General features: G+C 36.7%; 1 long non-coding RNA gene across 4 annotated transcripts in view; it reads left to right on the top strand.

The window, feature by feature from the left end:
- The first annotated feature begins 1217 nt into the window (after positions 1-1217).
- The window catches only part of LOC125323081, a 317884-nt gene continuing 297327 nt past the window's right edge, over positions 1218-21774 (top strand). For all 4 annotated transcript variants that reach the window (XR_007202358.1, XR_007202357.1, XR_007202360.1 and 1 more), the window contains exons 1-2: positions 1218-1407; positions 7946-8112. This is a non-coding gene — a long non-coding RNA (uncharacterized LOC125323081). The remainder of the gene's footprint in view (positions 1408-7945; positions 8113-21774) is intronic.

Raw genomic sequence — 21774 nt, 5'->3', positions numbered from 1 at the left:
ACTTGGAATAAGCAGGCAGAGATATGAATATCTGAGAGGCACCTTAACTAGATCCTCTTTCCCATGCTTTTCCCTGCAGCTTTTGTATGAAGTTTGCAGGAGGTTTGGAAACAGTTTGATATGACTAGAATATAATTGTTGTAATGTTCTCAGGACAACACAAGCTCCTTCTCATGGCCCAAATACACTTGTGATACAACAGAAAAGCTGTTAAAATGGAGCTGAAGATGGGGACCAGATTTTCTAAGCAAACTAGAAAGTCTTTTTCCACATAGAAATGTACCAGTGGTCATGATGGGGGGAATAACCCAAAAGTTATCCAAAATCCAAGTCTTGTGCTTGCCCAGTCTCCTCTGAAAATGCGAGTTTTGATTAGAACATTCAGCAGTATGACTGTTCAGCACTGTAATATGGATATTTCATATCCTCATCCTTTTGTATGTGGGCAGGATCATTAGCTGGAATAAGTCTCTTAAAATGAAACACAGTTATCCTTTCTGCAGAACTGATCACAGTAAATTAATTCCCATTGAGGAAGCTGATGGTCTGATATCACCAGGTAAGAACTTCCATGAAGGCTTCAAGATCCTAGATGTTGGAGTTGGGATTCACATAGCTTTTCTCCCTGAATTAATAATGTTGGCTTATTTTTTTGTATTTCTTTTTAGAGGGACATATGGTATGAGGAGGCAGATAACGTATGAGGTTTTTCACTGAAAACTTGATTTGAATGTTGTCCTCCTCCAAGTACAATCCATGGAAAATTTTCCTTTAGATCTAGATTTCTTCTAGCTAATTTAATAAAGCTTTGCTTTGTGTTTGCTGTGGTGTAGCAGTGCAAAGACGTGCAAGAATATCCAATCCTACTGCACATTTGCTTTGCACAGGTTTATCAGGGGTGTACTCCAAGGTTTTCACCTGTACTTTGTTGAGGAGATTTATTCCTTATGGGAACTGAATAGTAACTAATAGCAAATGTGGCTCCTGACTTAGGAATGTGGAAGATGCTGTAGTTACACTGGAGAAGCATCCTCAGGAAGTGCAGACTCCTCTCTGAGGAGCTGTGGGAATTCTGTCAATCTTGAGTAGATGGTGGAGACCATCATCACATGTAGATTCTTTGGTGATTGGTAGTACATTTATAGATTATTGGGTGGTGGGTGTTACCCACCCTAGAATGTATCCTAGGATTATTTATATAGTAATCAATTATTCTAGGTGCCAAAGAGGAAGATGAATTGTAAAAGGGATCCATGGGAATCACTTGTTGTCGGGTTATCTTGAGTATGTATGTGGTAGAATGACACAGAGAGAAAATGCAAAAGCAGAGTTGGAAGTTAAAGGAAAAGAAGGTGAGATGAAGCAGAGATGGAGCTACAGGAGACAGGCACTGCAGCATCCTGAAAGGTAGGAAGAGCAGAAGAGATTTGTTATTTCAACAGTGATATTAAAAGAAAAACGTGAAATAGAAAAGTGGGAAAGGAAAGGCTGTATATAGGAAGCTGAGAAAGCACTAAAATATGTGAAAAGGATTCAGTGAGATAGAAATAGATTCTTGAAGAAGCAACTGAATGGTTTGAGACTGAATCAATATTTTTCCTTAAAATTCTGCTGAGATTAATTTTGGCTTAAATGTAGGAATTACTTTTTGCAAGGGAGGAGGTGACAGATGGATCCAGAGAGGGTCTTGACTTTCATGTCTGTACAGAATCTTTTTTTTATTTTTGTTTGTTGAAGGCATTAAAAAAATACCTCTGGCAGTTTTTCCATTTCCTTTGGCTTTCGTGTGTAAAGAAATATTCAAACTGGGAGAGGGGATGGGAAGCTGAGCCAGGTGGCAAGCCTATTCATCACCTAGTCAGTGGTGGAAAATATTGAATGATCAAATGAAAGTGTTTTAAAATAACATGAATACAGAGACAGAAAAAACTGCCAAGGGAAGGAATTTATGTTAAAAGAAAACTTGCAGTTTCCCAGTCCAATTGTAATAAGAGACTTCAACGTTCGGTGGAAGGCAGTGTATGTACCATCTGCAGCCATAATTTTTTATTTGTTATTTTTTAGAGTAGTTAGAAAGCCATAAAGAAATGCTTTTATCTGGAAACCATTCAATTTGAATAATTTTATGGAAAATATGTCTTGTATGTCAACGTATGTAAGTATATCTGTGCACAATAGGTCAAAGTCTCTAAATTTGATTGTAAAGAAGAAAAATAATTTTTTGCCCATTTTTGTAAAGAAAAATGATTTCTGTAAGTTATTGAATAAGCTGTGGTTTGGCACCTCTGTCAACTTTAGAATGTAAACCAAAAGAACAGGAGGAAAAATTGTGTTTGAAATAAAGAAGTTTCAGATCTTCAGAACTGTAACTGTGTGTGGCATATCAGCTGCAAATCATCAGTGTGCACAATTTAAGGGGGCATGGTTAGTTTTATTATAACCCCTTGCCTATCCCTTATTTTTCACAATCTGAAAACATCACATGGTAGCAAAACTTACCTCTCACCTTTCTTTTTTTTGTGTACTTTGTAGTCGTGAACTGGAGAACAGTGTCTGCTAATAAAGACTACAGTGTTTTAAAACCATTCTGGGGTTTTACAGAATGTTCAAAATGTATCTGCTGGGAGCCTCTAATATTTTGCTGACAGTTGATATGTTTAATTATTTTTACTTTATTCAACTAAATTTAAAGGGTTTAGCTAACCATGAATTTTTGGTTATTTTCTGCTCAGGGATTCCTTTCTTAAAACCCAGACACCTTAATCAAAATCATGCGGCACATGGGAGCCGTGTACCAGCAGGATATAAAAATCAATTTATTGCTTTGTATTCATACAAATATAAAACTTTTAATGAATTTAACTAATATTTATAGGTAGGTAAAAAAATTCGGCACCAGCAAATGTTGCTAGACTACAGATAGTTTTCTTAAAGAGGGGAATTATATTAGAAACATTCTGTAGTAGACAAAAGAGGGTTTAAAGATATAGGATCTGTAATTTAGAGAAGGTACAGCCTAGAAGATACTGTTGTAAACAGCGGCATGTTACCTAAATTCTGTATTAATTGGGTCCAGGCTATTTAATTTTTTTTATTTAGTGTCTTAAATACAAAACATAGTAATTAATTGGTTGGCCAGCCTAGAAATGTGTGAGAAGAAATTAGGTGCTTCAAAATCTTGGAAGAAAGGAAAGGAAATATTTTTGAATCACAGATTTGGGTTGATATATTCTATATAAAGCAAAAACTTGATTTGTTTCTCTCTCTTTTTTAAAGAAAAAAAGCACTTTGACCAAGCCATTTTGCCAAAAATGTTTGGAAGATTTCTTCCTCCAATCCCCCCCCTTGCCCTAAGTTTGAATGCAAATGTAGATCAAGCTGTATAAACTTTAAAGACAACTTAAAAGAACTGTTCTCTGTCCAGTTTTCAAAATAAATAACACCCCATTTTTAGCATCACTGTCTAACAGTTTGTCAAACACATGCAGAAATAATGTCATATTAGCATTTATCCATTGGACAGATGCCATTCATCAGCCAACACTATTTGCAAACAACTAAGTGTGACGGATTTTTAAAACCTAAACTGCTTAAATTAAAACCATGTTTCTTTTATGTAGCAGATCCTATGTTAGGAGATTTGTTTTCTCTGCACATGAGCACTGTCCAAGCCAGTATTGTTCAAAGCTGCCCTGCTTGGTGACAGGGTTCTTGGGTGCTGCTGTCGTGCAAAAATCAGTGATGAACAAGAAATATTTTGACAAGCGCTTTGAGAAATAGAGGAGTAAACGATTTCTAAAGAAATAGGTTCTAGTGTAAAAGTGTCTGTGGCCATTGGGAAGCAAATAGATTAGGGATTAACTTTATTCAAATATGCTTTGCTGGTTTTAAAATCCAGTGCAGCACAAGGTACATTATGAATCTGGAGTTTAACAATTGTAACTGAGCTTGAGCTCAAATGATTGAACAAATTTAATTGTTTTATGTCAAGTAGCTCTTGGAAATCTCTCTGCTTGAATGCTGGCTTACTCTTCAGCCACCTGAGGGTCTTTCTTAGAAAGTTCTCAAACTTGTATCCCAAATGTATTTTTGAATTACATGCTGTGCTTAATGAAAAGCAGAGAGTTGATTGGAAAAAGTAATATAGGAAATTAGTTTTCTACATATATGAGGGAGAGATTTATAGTTCCTGTAGTATATTTTGTGCCTTTGTATGCTGGAAGGCATCACCCTGTGGCATGAGAAAGCAGGCATGAAAGAACCTTTTAGATGATAAAAGAAAAAGCAAAGAGCTTTCTTGTCCCAGACTTTGTGGGTTTGGATCCTGGCACAGTTGTATTTGATGGAATTAGTGGGGAGTGGTTTAAATCATGATGATGGAATTAGTGGGTCATTTTCGTCACAACTCAATATGCATAGCAATATATTATACATAGACACATTGTTTGGGACCAAAAGAGTGAGTTTTATTTTGTGGTTCAAGTACTACTATATTCACATGATTTTCTGGAAGTAGATTACCTTGATTCCAACTCTGTCATTTGCATATTAATGAACCAACCTCTGTATCTTCTTTATTTACATCTTTATTTACGCAGAAAGCTTCTTAGATAGAAGTACCCTCTTGCTCCATCCAAGTGATATACAGCACAACAGCAAAAAGTTGGCCTACCACAATACAAATGCCTCAAAATCAGTATTGTAGACTAATTCATTGGTATTCCAATAAGGAAACTTTGATTTGCATTTTTATCTGAATGTTGGCCCTAAAAATCTGGACAATTATGAAGTTAACAGTGTCAGCTTTAAAGGCTCTCTTTCTAGAAATGTGCAGAATCACAAAGACTACCCTGGCACTTTCCTCCAGAAGCTGCAATCTTTACCAGCTTGTGTAACGTAGCAGTGACATGAAAGCAGACAAGTTGGCAAGTGGTTCACCTCTTTGGAGCTGTGAAGAATCCTGCAGACACATTTTGTGTCTTTTTTTTGACTGGATTTCTCTGGAGAAAAAAAAATCAGCGATTGATTCAATGAGATGGGTTCTAAAACACACCACTCTTGATAGAATTGCATCTGTGTATGCTTAATGGCTACCTAAACAAAGGTTGACTGCTGGGCCTAAATCCAATACATACAGGTTAAACACTACTGTCTGACCCATCTTTGAACTGCCGGGTCGGATCCATCATAATATAATTGGTTTATCCCCTTGTGTCTAAGAAGCTCTGCAGTAAACAGACTGTTCTTATGTCCTGGAGAGCTTAGACTACAAATGAAAACTTTTCTGGATCTGGTAGGTAGGATTAATAGAAGCTAAACAATTTGTGTGGCTAAAAATGCTCTGTTAGCATTTTGGGAAGTCACACTAATTCTGTATGTAAAACCAACTTTTGTTTAAGCTGCAGGGTCAGAGCCGTCACCATATAATTGGTTTATCCTCTTATGTCTAAGATGCTCTGTAGTAAACAGACTGTTCCTATGTCCTGGAAAGCTTTAGCCTGGCCACTAATGGGAAGCATCATCATTGTTCAATCTCTGTTAACACTGAATGTGCTGGTAAAGTTATACAACTTCATAAATGTGTTCTCAGGCTGGAAAAGAGAGCGCAAGTTTATGTGATCAATTCTTGTAGGTAAGTTGTTCCAAGCAGTTGGTTGTGCAGGTAGCCCTCCTCTGTACTTTTGTTAGCTCTAGAAGACCTGCTCTGGGAAGGAGCAATTTTTTTTGGTGTAATTGCAAAGTACTGTCACTCTGGTGTTACCATCATGTGATAGTAAGGAAGATATCTAAGCTGAATTTTTCTTATTAGGATATGATTTTAAAAAAATCCATTTCAATAGCTCAGACTACTGCACTGAAGTTTAAGTGAAACCCGTTAACATTTAACATGATCCTATGATTGGTCAGAGCACCCCAAAAAAGTTTTCAAACAGCAAATTCTGAAGTCATCTATGCCTCAGGTTAAGTCTTCTGCTCCTTTTTCTCTAACTCCCATAAATAGTTCAAGCCCAACTATTTCTCCTAGGATGCATGCACACATGAAACTAGGCTTAGGAACCTGTCTGTGTTAATATTTATGCAATCTGTTCTGGAGATCCAGTCTTGTTGACACATTTAATGCATAAGAAAAACTCAATAGACTGGGGGGAAAAAACCTTGCAATGAAGTCTCGCAGTGTGATTTTTTAAAATTAATTACAAGATTTTACAGAATCTGCAAATAAACTTGAAATATATCATAAGGTGTTCTATCAGTAAACGCTTCTAAATACAAAAGGAAATGAGAAAGTGATGTATTCCATATCTAGATATAGGCAGCACTTGGGACAGCATGAAAAGGCTTTGTCTGTAGCTAAGCAGATTTTTATGCATGAGGAGGTTTTGTCATCCCCTCTCAAATTAGCTTTAATTGTTCGTTACTCATCTTGCCTATGCACTACACTGGGGGTGACAAGCCTAATAATTCTTCATATGGATAATGTAAGGCGATCATGGAGGTGTCTTCCTTCTACTTGTTCTCTAGAAATAGGGAGAATGGTATAGATACTCTCAAAGCAATAGCACAATCTGTGACTGCAGAGTTGGTTTGTATTCAGTTTAACTGGGTAGCAGAGCTACAAAGTGTATCTTGGGCTGTACTCATCTTAAAATTGTGCCATTTGTCTCATCTTCAAAGAAAACTGAGTGTTGGAAAAGTTAACAGTGAGGAATTTATTCAAGTATAGTGTGTATAAGGAACAGGATGTAACTGTCTGATGCTTTTTCAATCCTTTATGTTGTTGCCATTGATTCTACAAACTTTCCTTTATGCAGTAGAATTAAGGCTTTAATCCTAAATTTGGAAAAGATCTATGTTCTCTGAAATTGGTCTGAGCTGACTTTGCAGACTAACTGTGCTAGATGTTGGTGTGGTGAGGTGGAATTGTGTTTCCATTGAAGCTGATGGGTATTTAAGTTAGCACTTCCAAATATGGGGGACTGGATGTAACTGTAGTTTGACTTTAAATATGATAAAAAGTACTTGTAATAGATCTAAAGTTTCAGTCCTGCAAAATCAACTTATGTTCTCTTCTCCTTGCTCCATGTAAAACAATGGATGCCTCATATTGTCAGGATTCAGTTCCCAGCGGGTCATGTTCTCTCCCTCATACTTAACACAAATAATGTGCAGGTGCCCTGTAACAGAGGTGGTGGGGAGCTAAGCAGCATTTTTTTGGTTCTGCAATTCTTTGCAGCTCTGGTAATTCTCTGTTTTGGAATGAATGAGGCTTTGCAAAGAACTGATGGACTTCATTTAACTTTCTAGAAAGTTAATGAGTATGGTTCAAATTGGCTTGGCTCTCCCTTGAATTGGTTTACGGGATAGGCAACTCCAGAGAACAGTTCATCCAGTAAAATGATGGTTGTGTAAGACAGGAAAGGCTCTCAACTTCAAGACATTCCTATTAACCAGAATTAATAATTCCACTTTCTGTGTTCATATTATCATGGATCCATTTCCTGTTGGTGATGGGAAGCATGACAGCATTTGCTTCTGGGACATCTGTATGTAAGATTTGTGTTATTTATATATAATTGTTGTTAGAGGGATGCAATAATTTCACAGTAATAACTGCAGGAAATTCCCTCAGTGTTACCATGTATGTTGTAGGACTACAATGCACATATTTGATTGCAAAACATTTTAAGGTGTTTACCTCCTGAAAACTTCTCAAAATGGTTCCAAATAAATTCCCTGTAAGCCAAGCTGATGAAAATTAAAATCAATTTTCATATATGGCTGGTAACCTCTTCTTCTGACCAAGAGACTTACTTGGTTTGTATTACTTAAATTTTACTTAAATTTGGAAAATAGGTAAACGTACTGGATTGTGTCCATAAAGAAATGACATATGTACTTCAAGCTCACAGTAAGATGCTGTGATTTTTTTTTTTTTTATTTGCAGATATCCTGTTTTCCTTGGTTTACAAAGACAACTCAGTGTCGAGGCAACTGAAGACGGGTGTGCTGGGCTAACACAAATTTAACTGAAGCCAAGAATGCCCTGGTTTGGCTCTGGAAAGGGTACTAAGCAGCCAAGGACACTTGGAAGGCCAAATCTAAACCAGTACGGTGAGTTTCCTATGTTGTACTGGATACAGCCATAATTATGCATGAGAATTTATTCTGTCTATCCCGTCTTCGTATCTTGTTTTAACAGAGGATAGTCTGCTTTCTGTGTGCCAGAGCAGCATGACAATATCTTCATGAGTGACACAAACTATATGTTCTCCTTTTCTAGGAACAGCTTTAATTTCTTGTCACTAGTTCTCTGCCTTTTAGACAAAATTGACTGTATGGCTCTAGTTTGCCCTGGTCAGGATGTGGGGAAAGCTAAATCCAACATACAGACTGACCTAAAAAAGTTATATTGGCATTGAGAGAGATTTAGTAAGTCATTTATTTTGCAACGTAAGTAGAAACCAAGGTGGTGATTAAAAAATGAAAATAAATTCCATCAATTGTTTATCTACTTGTGTAAAAACTGAGAAGACCTGGATTTCTTCAGAGGATTATTATTTACTCCTGATACTGTGCTTCAGTAATATCTTTCAGTAGACCCTTCCTCTAAAGCTGTTTTCATAGAAAATGTCCAGCTACATATTTGCTAGAACAGCCTCTGACTTTTTGATGTTATGTTCTGTAGACTCTCTATCGCTTAGAAAAGTCTTTAAATATCTAAAGCAGAATAAAATGCCTTAGTCTGAATGAAATAAAAGATCCCCTAAGTGGTATCATTCTTTAATGTAGTTGATGTTCCCTGTTTTCATGAATGCACAAATATTCATGTGGAAACAAGTCTCTAGCTTATTCATATATATCCCTGGTTTATGTTTTCACCAAACTAATTATCCCATCTAATTTCAATTATTTTCAACTTGTTTTCTAGAAGATCCATTTGCTCTTACTAATTTAAAGCTTTCTGTTCTTCTCTTTTCCAATTTTCTCTCTTCTTGCTTGTTATGCCTGAATTAAAAACATCTGGATTAAAAATGGTGAGATTTTGATAACAAGTCTCTTATTCATTTTTCTTGTAAAATACCACAACATCCTTTCTATACTTAGCATCCAAGAAACATTGGGATGTATTGAAAGTTTTCATAAGAAAGTATTTTTTTAATAGAAAAACTCTGTTTTGATCAAGTTTGGGGTTTTTTAATAAGAAATTTTTGCTTTACTTGGAGAGTTAGCTTTTCATTACACCTCAGGGAAAGAAAACTGGATTTTTTTGAGTTTCAACATCTGAGACTAAAAAAACAATGAAAAATTGCATGTGTTTATAATCACTGCAATTGGAATTATTATGCTCTGCTTGCATGTATTTTGTCAGCAAATCCTGACAGGCCAAATTTACACACATACTCAAAAAAATAGGTGAAAGAAAAGGCCTGAAAAGAGGATGAACAATCCTATGCACTGATAACGTGAATTAACAAACCATTCTTCACTCAGCTGCAGCAAAAGGTATGCAGAAATTTCGCATGTTCCTATATAGTAGGAAGCAAATTCCATGCTACCAAAACAAGGTTATGACAGAAGGAAAATGAATACAAGCACAGCTGTCTAGCCAAGGATCTTCTTTTTTTAAATTTATTTCTTGCCAATCTATCTCTGCTGTGACCTGCCCAGAAACAAGGACAACTAGGGAATGAGCTTGTTATCATAGGTCCAGTGCTACCACTTAAAAATGGATTATGCAGATGAGTAACCTCAATCTCTTGACACAATTTGCAAGAGTGAGATTGGAAATTCAAGTCTGTGCAAACGTTGTTCAAGCTGGAACAGTTGCTATTGCAAAAATAAAATGGGTAAAACCAGGTATGAATGGCAGACTTGGGGAGTTTGCAGTTTGTTTACTGAATATCATGTGCTCAAATCTAAGGGAAGTTGTTTTTCAAAAGTTGCTTAATTACTGATTCAGTCGGAGCCACTGAAGCATAACAGTTAGTGATTCTGAAAATCTGATTGTCAACACAGGGTTCTGTGTCCTCACAAGTTTTCTCTGTTTTGCTCTTGGACTGGAATCCAACTGCAGAACTGAATTTCCTGAACATTCTGGGACAGTTTAACTGCAGCCTGAACATTACAAGTCAGACGTGGTGTGTAATTAGAGTATTTATTGTAGAATAAAAAACTTTTCATATCTGATGTTGATTCATGAACATTCAAATAAATATTATATGATCAGGAGTGTCCATTCATATCCCATCAGGAGGAATATCCATTCATATCATGTGCATTCCTTTTAATTCATACTGAACTCTTGTGGAACTGCAGAACCAAAAAATGTCTGTGGCTCTGCCAAGGAGTGACTGCCTGAATTTCCACTGGAAATTCCAGTAAGAATTAGCACTTAATTACTGTATTCTACCTTAGAGGCAGGAATTAAGTGATGTGTAGCATAGCTAGGGCCTTCTGCATGTCTTAATGTGTCACACTACAACTGAAGTCAGGGGTAGAGCTCCCTTGTTGATATTCTGTGCTTGGAAGGATCTGCAAGTACATCATAAATAACTGACTCCCAATTACGTAACGTAAATTGCTCCTGCTTTCCCAAGAGGATAATTGCATATTAATACGTGCTCATTAATAAGTATTGCAGGTACTGAAAAACAACCTAATTTCCTTTCCTCACTTATAAAGCTAGACTTGCCTATTCTTGGACATATTCTATATACACAGAAGATGATTTTGCCTTGACATAGTAATTCTCATAGACAAAAGCCATAAAAGTGTCTGTCTTGCTTAACATTTCAGTCTAGTTCTTGAGCTCTGACCTCACAGGAATACAGGGTCAACTTTCAGGATTTTGGCACTCCACATGGTGCTGTGTAGTGAGCATTTAGGCCCTCAGAACAATCGTGTCTGGGTTAGGTTTTGCTCACATTAAAGTCAGAGAGACAAACAGCTTCTTCCATTTGACTCCTCACAGGCAGACTTGTACCACTTTCAATTAACACTCGCCCCTTGTCCACCCACCCAAACCTCCTAGAGACCAGGAATGGGGTAGCGAGGAACAGCAATTTTCATATAGCACAGTATCAAATTGATTCCACGCTTTGCAGCCATTTTTCAAACCAAATTTGTAATGAAGCTTTATTTTAACATACCTGGTATATTTATTTTCTTTATCTTTGCTGCTACCACCTTTTGAAAACTTATTGGCCTGGTCACATGCAAGGGTGAGGAAAGATTTTTAAGGGTATGAGATTGCTTGCTTTCATAGCGTGTAATAGAAAGTAAGCTTGAGATGACAAATGTTGTGGTGCTTCTTCCCAGAGCTCAAACTCATGTAGTTACTTTGAACAGGAACTGTACAGATAATCATCCTTTAATGCCATGATAAGAAATTCAAGTTTCGTATTTTGCAGTTTGTGCTTGTGTGTGTGTGTATTCTATATGTATGTGAAGTGCTAGAGAACTGAAGCAAAGGGTTCCCACTGTGAGATTTTATTCGATGTACACTTAGCACATGTAAATGCTTTGTCTGGCAATCATGCCAATCGCCATGGAATAACATGCAATGAGTAGGAAACAATTATGTGGTAACTGCAGCCCACAGCGGTTTGGTGAAAAGTCCTAGTCAGAAACTGCTTTCACGTCAGAAAACTCTGTATCATCAGAAATTCCTTAAATGTCAGCAAGGGTGTAGTCCTTACAAAAATCCTTGAATACTCTGGGGTTATTTTTACTTGTCTTCCTTTGTGTCTTTTATTTTCTTTCATCAGGTATATGAGCAACCAAGTGTATAAACATTATGCAGACTTGTATACTAATAGGGAATAAGTCTTATTCATTGGTTTATTTCAGCTTTTGTTTTCTTTTGAAAGAAAGAAGTTTTCAGTGAAGAACTGACACTTCAAGAATCTTGTCAAAGGGCTGTCTTGTATAAAACCTTATCAGTTCTTTCTATATAAGATAAATACATACAGGCTTCTGTATGGCATTTTTTGCTTTCATAGAAGAGCTCCAGGGGACTGAATGCTTATCTTTGCAAAAAAACCCCAAAAATAAAAACAAACAACAACAAAAAAAAAACAAAAAACAAAAAAAACCCCAACAAAACAAAAACAAAACGAAAAACCATGCAAAGATACAAACAGAAAATAGAATGGCCTTGATTTCAAACATTTTTCCCAAACTGTGGCTAGAAAAGGTTAAAAGTCCACCTTGCCTTTCTGACAAAGCAAAAAGAACTTAGAAAAATATCTATTAGTCTTCTCAAAATATTTAGAGAGCACTCTTGCCTTACAGGGATGTCTGTGCCCCACAGGGTAAGGACAGGCTTTGAAGCTGAGAGTCAGAGCTGGACAAGTCACCCTGCAGAGGCTGCAGAGCAGGGAATGGGCTGGATGTGAAGCAGGTGGGCTCTACCCTTTGCAGCAGGACCAGCAGATGTTTCTGTTCAGAGCTGAATTGGTGCTTGATGTGGGAGGGGTAGAGCCTGGAGTGGAAAGAAAGGATGAAGAACTTTCCCTTTGCTTTAATCATTCCGTGTGGTTGTGCACTCAGGTGAAGATGTCTGCTCCTGAATACTCAGTTATTTCAATGGTCTATAGTCAAGGGCAGACTATTTGAAAATCCTGAAGTCAAAAAGAATATCAACTATATTTTATAATGCTTTCTTAGCTTTCCCGTAATAGGGTATAATTCAAGGTCAACCATCTTTTTCACTACGAGTTTGTCAAAATATTAGACTTCCTTTGTTACTATTTCTTATAATGGCTCTAATGAAATATGTGGTTTTGAAAAGTGGGAGGTGCTTTTGTGCTTTCTGGCTCCATTTGAACTGCATAGTGATTAACAGTAACATTGTAACAGTTAAGATCTATTTTGATGGTGAAAGTCAACATCTGTTATCATACAAACCTGTTTTTTTTATTTTTAATTACAAAATAATTAAAAAATTCTTTCAGACATTAAGCAGATGATACACAACACCTTTTCTTTTCTTGCACTCTTTTACCTTAAAATGAATGTGTTTTGCTTCTCTTTGTGTTTACTGGAAATTAAAAGCTGGCACAGCCTTACGCTTTTACTGCAGATTATAACCACTTAAAGCAGTAGTCTATTAAATAATGCTGTCTGCCAAGGAACTATCTTAGGTGAAGTTTTATGAACCTCTCCCCACCATTCTGAAGAACTCCTTAAACTTCTGATATCTGTTGGTGACAGCTGAAAAAATAATTTGCTGCTCTCATATTCTCGCTGTTTAGTTCTTCTTAAGATTGCAATACTAAACCTTTTAAAGGTCTAATTTGACAAACCTGAGCTGGGAGGCATAATTTTGGATACCGGTTGTTTTAATGAGCTGTGAGGGAAGAAAATCGGCATTATAGAGTTGTAGAGTGATTTGGGTCAGAAGGGACCTTAAGGATCATCTAGTTCCAAACCCCCCTGCCACGGGCAGCAACACCTTCCACTTGACCACATTACTGAAAGTCCCACCTAGCCTGAACTTGAAGACTGCCAGTGATGGGGCATTCACATCTTCTGTGGTGATGACAACCTGGTCCGGTGCCTCACCACACTCTGAGTAAAGAATTCCTTCCTAACATCCAATCCAAATCTCTTTTTAAATTCAAAGCCATCCTCCTTTGTGCTATCACTATCTGCCTCTGTAAAAAAGTCACTCTCCATTTTTTTTATAAACTTTCTTTCTGTACTGGAGCCTTCTCTTCTCCAAGCTGAACAGCATCAGCTCTGTCAGCCTGTCAATATTATGCCCATAGTCTAATGTATTTACATGTGCGTTTTTATAAAGTATACATTACATATACATTTCTATTATGTAAGCATTCAGAGCTATTGTCTTCATTAACTCAGGAGTAGCATCTATGACAGATTTTTTGTTGCCATGTGTATTAATGATGCTTCAAAAACGCTATTTCACATACAGAACTGAAATTAACAATTGGTTATTTTGAAGGCAGTAGTTTTCTGAAAATTCATGCACCATGCTGGTAGTGAAGAGAGATCAGACTTCAGGAGGACATTTGCAATGTTTGCTAAGTGACATTTATGGTCATGCTTAAGGAATCATATATTTCCAAATGATATGTGTATTTTGTGTACACAGGGAAAAAACCTCAAGTAGAGGACAGCTGTAATTATCATGAAGTACAGAAAAGGTTTGATGTCAATGCAGACCTCAAATTGAAACAAACCATTGAAACTACAAATGAGTACTATTCACCTGTGCCACCTCTGACTAGCCAGTTATGGTAAAAGGGGACATTTTTAGTCAGATTGCATAGAATATGCACAGTATTTTACAATCAGAGGCAAATAGAAAAGTCTCCCCCACCAAAGTTCGTGAATAATAAGATGGCTTCCAAAATAGTCTTCAAATTTGAACCAGTTGCTACAAGATGATAAAAGCCCTAAGGCAAAGACCAAGTTTTAAGTATGTACTTCACTACTCTTGTGTGAATCCAGCTTTATTCACTCAAACCCTGTATTTAACTGCTGTCTGCCTTGTCTGGAAAATGGTATCAGGTTCAATGTATTCTGTGGTAGCTCATCCATCATCAACAGAGATTTTAAAAGATGGGGGAAAAAAATGTGTTACTTGACTAATATGTACATATGCAAGGAAAGGGAGAAGGAAGTTTTGAACGATGTTCTCTTTCCATTAGCTAAATAAACACCCTGCTCTCTATTATAAGAATCGTTGTATTGCTGATATTTTGGAAATTTTTGCATTGCCTAGTAACCAACAGTATCTACTATTTTCCATAGTGTTTAGTCTGTTCAAAACCTCAAACCTCCTCCTTGGGTGTGAACAATTACATGAATTTTTCTCTGAAGATTTTAAGTAGCTTTAAATTTGCTAGATTAGGGTCTTTGTTCAAGAAGAGCAAATGGTGTGTGAATGATGGACAGTGGTGCGGGTGGCCAATGAAATAATCTTTGTTGTAATCTTTTGTTGATTATTAATCCTAAAATCATCAAAGATAGAGAATATATGGGCTGAGATCTAGGAAATACAAACTTCTGCAAATATGATCTGAATTGCAAAAACAAGACAAAGATACAGTTACCTAAACTGTGGAAAATCTTATAATGGAAAAAGACATGTTTGCCTATGTGAGACTATCCTCTTTCAGCTGGTGCATGTCTATCAGCTAAAATGTCACATATCCGTTCCAAAGTTAGCAAGGTCAAACACCTTCCTTCTGCCTTTCCCAAAATTGCCATCACTGATATATATGTTGCTCCAAAGTCTTAAATCATGTCTCATGATTGAATTGCATGGTAAAGAGTATTCTCAGAGATTAGATTAATAATTGGTCTGATTGTCTAACCTGTACTCACTTTAGTAGTCCCTTAGGGGGAATGGCTTAAGAAATGACTCAGATGTGAAATGACTCTTCCAAAGTTGAATCTTGTTTTACCAAAGGTAATCTCTATTGCAGCCTATGGAAATTTAAAGCATTGAAAAAACCTGAATCTCCTTAAGGTTTTGTAATGACATTATATACTGGGAAGGGCAAAAAAGGATTCTTTAAGTTTTACTAAATAATCCAGTTTTACAAACTGACTGCAAATCAGGGCATGGTATGAAGATGACTTGATTCTACAAAGAACTACTTTATACTGAGCTATTTTTCTTAACTAATTTGAAATTGAAACAGAGACTTAAAACTATTTATGTTATAGTTCAACTCAAATATTTTGGGAAGATGTGCCAAGTCCTGTAGGGCATCTGATTTTCTTTAGCTGGTCCTTATGTTGTTTATGCATGTTGATGTTTGATCAGCAAAACCACAGATAAATATGGCTAGGGATGCTGAGTTTTGTTTGTCTTTTTAAGGCTTTTAATTAATTGCATTGCAGAGGAGGTGATTTGCTGCTTACATGTCAGAAGAATGATGTGCTGTTTAGGGCCTGCCCTTTAAAGAAAATGTATGACAGTTTAGGGTGAGGGTAAATAAGACAGAAATATATCAACACAGAGATAAGGAAAAACAGATGTGGAGAAGAGCAGCGTTCAAGGCTGAATTACAAGCTGTTCATTACTGGTATACAGTCAAAGTACCCTACTGGGTTGAGCAGCAAGGGCAGAGTGCTTTGAGTTGGTCTGGGAGCACATGGAATAAATCATATTATTTCCATGTTTCCTTGTCACTGCTGACAGTGGGACTCCTTGTGGGTGGAGGTTCACTAGCACTGCAGGTATCTCCATAAACAGAGCATGATGGCTACTCACAGAGTAGCAGTCAATCTGGGATCAATCTGTTTATTCCTGTTGTTTCTCTGTGTAGCCTCTACTCCTGTATGCTCTCAATGTCTCCTAATTTTGCATCAGTAGTGTATTTTGTGGGCACTTTCCTGATGTTTGGGATGGGTACCTTGGAAGAAAACTTAAAAGATCAAGGAACTCCACCAATGATACCCTTCATTGCTTTCCTTGTGTCCACTTATTTTCCTCTCATCTTAACCTTGTTCTAAAGCTGGCCTGTTATCAAGGTGTTTAGAAATTCAAATATCTTTAGTCCTTCTCCTAGTAAGAGCGTTGCATTTGTGGGTCTCTTGCCTTAGAAATGGAGAAGGTCGTAAAAAAAACATCTCCTCTATTATCCTTAAGTTTGACTACTTAATAGCATGTAGTAAAACACTTGTGTTTTAAGGGCTTTAGGGATTGTTTCTGTGAACAAAAGAGTAATATGAAGAAGCAAAGGGCACATTAAATAAATATTCCTGGCTGCTACCAAGTTTGAGCCTTTTTTTGACTTGACTTGTTCCTGTTCTTCATGTATACAACATTCTAATTACTACATGAAATGCGCTTTTTCTTCTTTCATATGTGTGAATCTTTTTTTGTATTTTTTGTTATACTGGTGAACTGGAATTAGGGTGTATGTAAATGTCATCTCAAGTTCTTGCTGTACTATCTCAGCTGTGTATATGATCTTTTTGGTAAATCTGTGACCTTTTACAAAAATTCTCAGCTTTGTCTTTTGAACATTTGCTGCAATTAAGAAGGAGGCTAAGCTATAGAATACTAAGCTTATGGTAGCTTAAACATAGTCTAAACTTCTGTTTTCCTTTGTAGATGCAAAACCTTCCCTCAGTGAATGGAGATTTCCACTCTAGGCTGTTTCTCTGCTTTTACAAGTGGTGCAGTGTGTTTTATTTTTGACTTAAGGGGCAGGGGGGCATGGGTTGAAAGATAAGAAAACTGTGTTGTAGTATACTGGTTCCAAAAATGATAAAATGTGAAAAATAACAGACTTATTCCAGGGCCATGTAATCAAAATAGATTTTTCACTGGAGATATAAAAAGAGACTATGCAAAACATTCCTGAAATAATTTATGCTGAGTTCAAGTTTAAGCCAGAGATACAACAGTATATTATGTGTTCTTCTGGCATTCTGTCTTTAAATCAACAAAACTATCTCAACTTTTGCACTCTGGTCAGTGCAGCAATTGCCTTAATATTGTACAGTCAGAGCTGTGGGTCTCCCAGACCTTCAAATGGCTCATTTTCAAAATCAAAAGGCTTTCTTGTTTTTTAGTGTCATCTATCCAGTTTCTATGACAGTGATAGGCTGTGGTTTATTAATATTCAGGGACTGAGCTATCCACCAATTTAATTCTGTATATTCCTCTGTGTCCTGGGATGTCTTGGTGCCATGCTCACAAAAAGAAGCATTCATGTCTCTCTGCTTGGAAATTCCTGCTTTTCTGGTTATGCTTAGTTATGCCAACCACCTGTGTGACCTACCTGTTGGTAACCCAGTGAGTTGGTAACATTTGCCAGGTGCAAGGGCTGAGTCCTGCTTGGGCAAGGCAGCTCCACTTGTGCAATCCACCTTCAGAGCTTAAAAGGTTTTACAGTGTCTGTGTGGCCTGGCTGTGCTAGTTGGCCTTAGGGCCAGCAGATGGACCCTGGCTCTGCTTGGCATGTTACCACAGATATAGGGATAGCCAAAGGGTAAAGGCCTATCAGGAGATCTGCTAAGATTGAATATTTTTGTTGTGAAGGTATTTATATTCCTTCCTCTTTCTCTACTGTATCATTTTCCTCATTGCTTCCAGATATCTTACCATCTTAATTCAAGGAGTTTCAAGGGTTTTCTTTTTGTTTGCTTTTGGGGTTTTTTAGCCAATTATTTGTTAGCTGAAGCTCTGCTCTGCTTTATCAGGAAAATACACAGGAGAGAACTGTGACTGGAAAGGCCTTAAACATGCGTTAACTAACTTGAAGTTGTACAAAGCGATCTGCCAGAGACTTCAGAAGACAAATCTAAATTCCCAGAAAAATAAAACTTGTGAATCTGTAAACTTAGTTAAAGCTCTGAACAGCAGAGATTATTTCAAATTATTTTGAAATAGATTCAGTTGAAAAAGAAATTGTCATTTGAATTTGCAGTCTGTTGCAAAATCTGTTGAAACACTTGGTGGTTTTGTTGGTGCTCTCAACTGGGACTAGACTTGGCCTCCAAATGCAAGCATTCTTAGTGCAAAAAGCATTATAGTCAAGTAGAAGCTACATTTACTACTCAAAATAATATCTCTGTTCAGAGAGGCCAGTCCCTGAAAACATCCCAGAATTAAGAGTTCACCAAAGAGTTATAAAAGTTTCATGCAAATTTGTATACACTTTGATAATTAGGTACAATGAAAAATGTGTGGGAAACATACAAAACCAATGGGAATTTTTTATTTCATAAGTCATCTAATATGTGTAACACTACAGCAATCAAACTTAGAATGAGACATCTCCACCTATTGAAGAAACACTCTCCATATCTCTCTGTATGTTCCTACATGTTTATAGCATTTTGTAGGCAAGTTGCTGTAATGCTAAAGCAGGTGTCCCCTGGTACATGTGACAGAGCAGAAAGTGACAACCTTGTCACGCTGCTCTGCCCCATAACACGGGCTGCAGTTTCACTGCCTTTTACTCAGCCTGTGTTTCCATCAAGGAACTTCCCACAGATGCTCTTGTAGTTATTGTTGGTTCTAAGTGTCTGCAGTGGAAAGAACAACTTCCATCTTGAAGAAATTTTGGTTCTGCTGTGTGCCAAGAGGGGCTCATGAGGTGTATGAAGGGACAAGACTACACAGAAACTTTTGAAAGACTGACCAAGGCATGTGGCTGAAATCTGGCATGGTCTTACCAGGTCCCAGATATTAGGAAACTTGAGTGATCCATGTTACCAAGTTCCAGATTTTCTTCTTTATGCTTGCAGTAGAAAGTGGCTTAGAGGGAACTGGTGGTGCAGGCAGTGAAGAGGGGCTCAAGAGCCAGTGAGGGAGTTAAATTACTGGACAATATAGATATATAGTCTGCAAAGGTCAAAAGGAGCCTGAATCAACCCTTGGACTGTAGCCTAACATGAAACTGCCTAGCACTTTTGAAAAATTCAGATTTGATCTCCTTTAAAGAAGTCATAAGGAAAAATATGTTTGTGTTAAGACTGAGACGTGTTGGTGACATGAGAATGGGCAAATTACAGTTACTGCATTGAGTTCCTGCTAGGTTTATTTTTATTGAATGACATAGTTTAATTATGCTGCAGTGGGGGATAATTTAACTTGTCCAAAAAAGTCAACTTACTGCCAAGTTCACATATTTATAATACCCTAGGTTAGACTGAACCAGAGCTGTATTTTGAAAAGGAAAAAAAAAAGGTATTTTGCACTGGAAGTGTACAATTTTTTAGGACATGAGAGTAGCAAAAAGGGTAATTGGGTATCTTTAGTTAGAATTAATGAAGTAATTATGTTTTTAATGGCTTCTAAGCTACTTACTGATATTTAGATAGTACACTGAATTTGTTGTGTAGCATCCCTTTGAAAGCGTAACTTAAATATTCCATCTGTTATCATTTACATGTCATTTTAAAAGAACACTGCCTACTTATACCCTTTGTTTTGATACCTCTTCTTTAAATTTATGTAGTCATTCTGTGTATGATAGTAGGAGGCTGTTTTATGCAAACAGTGGGGGAACTAGGTTTAATGAATAGCAGGAAGGTGTTCATTCTGCCTGGGGTGGGGAGGAAACCCAGCACCTTTCATGTACTTTTATGTAAAGACCTAATATTTTTAGGCATGGCTGAATTCTTTTTTGTGTGTAATCAGAACTATGGAAAATATACAACATCCTGTTTGTATTATATGCTTCTCAGATGTTCCTCATTAGGAGAATCATCCTTCCTATCCAAGCATTGCTCCATCCAGCATTAATTATCTATTGTTATACTACCCAAATTCATCACAATTTGCTGGTATCACAACTTAAAAACATCAATAACATATTTTAAAGAAAGCCATATGTAACTTAAAATTCATCCATGAGAAAAAACCCAACTTGTTGAAGTCATGCTTTTATATTTTTTTTGGAGGGGGAAAAGTTAATCTCTTGTAGGAGAAAAATAGCATTTCTTTCTCTTTTCCAGATCTCATAAAGCTTTCCCCACAACTGAATTGTCAACTTTTGCATGAGTGGGCAGGCAAATGACGTGATGACTTTTTCTCTGAACATTTACCAGAAAATGAGGACCTCACATGCGTTAAGCGTATATTGCAAAAATAAAGGAATAAGATAATGATTTTAGATTTACAGCATTTTTTAAAATCTATGTAACACATGATGAAATTGTTAAAATATTATTGGCCTTAGCATCAGAAGTCATAATTTCCTTATTTTTTCCCTCTCTAGAGGTTTTCTCAACTTGGTTATTCATCAGCAGTAAACAAAACAGACTTTTACTCATACAGGGCAAGAAAGAAAAGGCAATCTAGTTAAGATTAAGTAGATTTTGCTGAAGTTGAGAGACTTCAAATCCATGAAAATGGGAGAATATCTCAGTTGATAGTTAACTCAAGATAAAGGTATTTTAAATATGCATGGAAATATGCTTATTTTTAGACCAGCAAGCATATCTTTAAAGTGTAACACTGTTGTCAGCTTACACTAACAGTTATTTAGCAGAACTGGCAGGCCTTTTGTCTTTTATTAGTCAAGCACCTGGTAAGCTGAGATCTTCATCAATAGCTGACACTCAGGCTCTGTCACAGTACAGTTACACAGCTAGGGACAGGGAAGGTACTAATATTGATTCTCCAAGATAAACTCCCAATTAATTTCAAAAGCATAGCCTCAGTCTCCTACTCTGGGTTTTTCAATATATTATTTTCCCAAATTTTACTACCAATTAACTGATAGGGTAATGTTCAGCATTGCTACTAAAGACTAGGCAATATGCATGGAGGTAATACATCAGAATATTTGCAACATGTTGCTTTTAAGATAATTTCAAATATCTCATGTTTGTTATGCAGTAATACCAAAAGACCTCAAATCTGTAAATAGTCTTTAAACATGGTTAAGGAACGTATATATTTGGCAGGGTGTCCATATTTCATCACTGCAGTGTATCATGCTGTGAATAGTAAAATAGCTTGTTAAATAGTAGGGTAGCTTGGATGCACATATGTAGTTTCAACGAAGTAGTTCTTTAAAGTGTTTTTAATGAAACATATATGCCTATTGCTTAAAACTAAACTAAGATATAGGTTTTTTTCTCTTTTTTCTTTCCTTAAAAAGAGGTAGTAACTTTCATATCTTCTAGGCTGGTAGTTTGTTAACTTATTGTTTCTTCCAAATTAATTTTGTTAAACAACTTCTATGCAAAGTACATTATTGGGCTCAGGAGTTCAGTGCTAATCTTGCTTGAAAAGTTTTCTCTGACTTGAAAGTAGAGGGAAGATGAAGT

Source organism: Corvus hawaiiensis, chromosome 3 (assembly GCF_020740725.1).
Source record: "Corvus hawaiiensis isolate bCorHaw1 chromosome 3, bCorHaw1.pri.cur, whole genome shotgun sequence".
NCBI lineage: Eukaryota > Metazoa > Chordata > Aves > Passeriformes > Corvidae > Corvus > Corvus hawaiiensis.
Note: the sequence above shows the minus strand (reverse complement) of the source record. Positions and strands in the feature narration are given on the sequence as shown.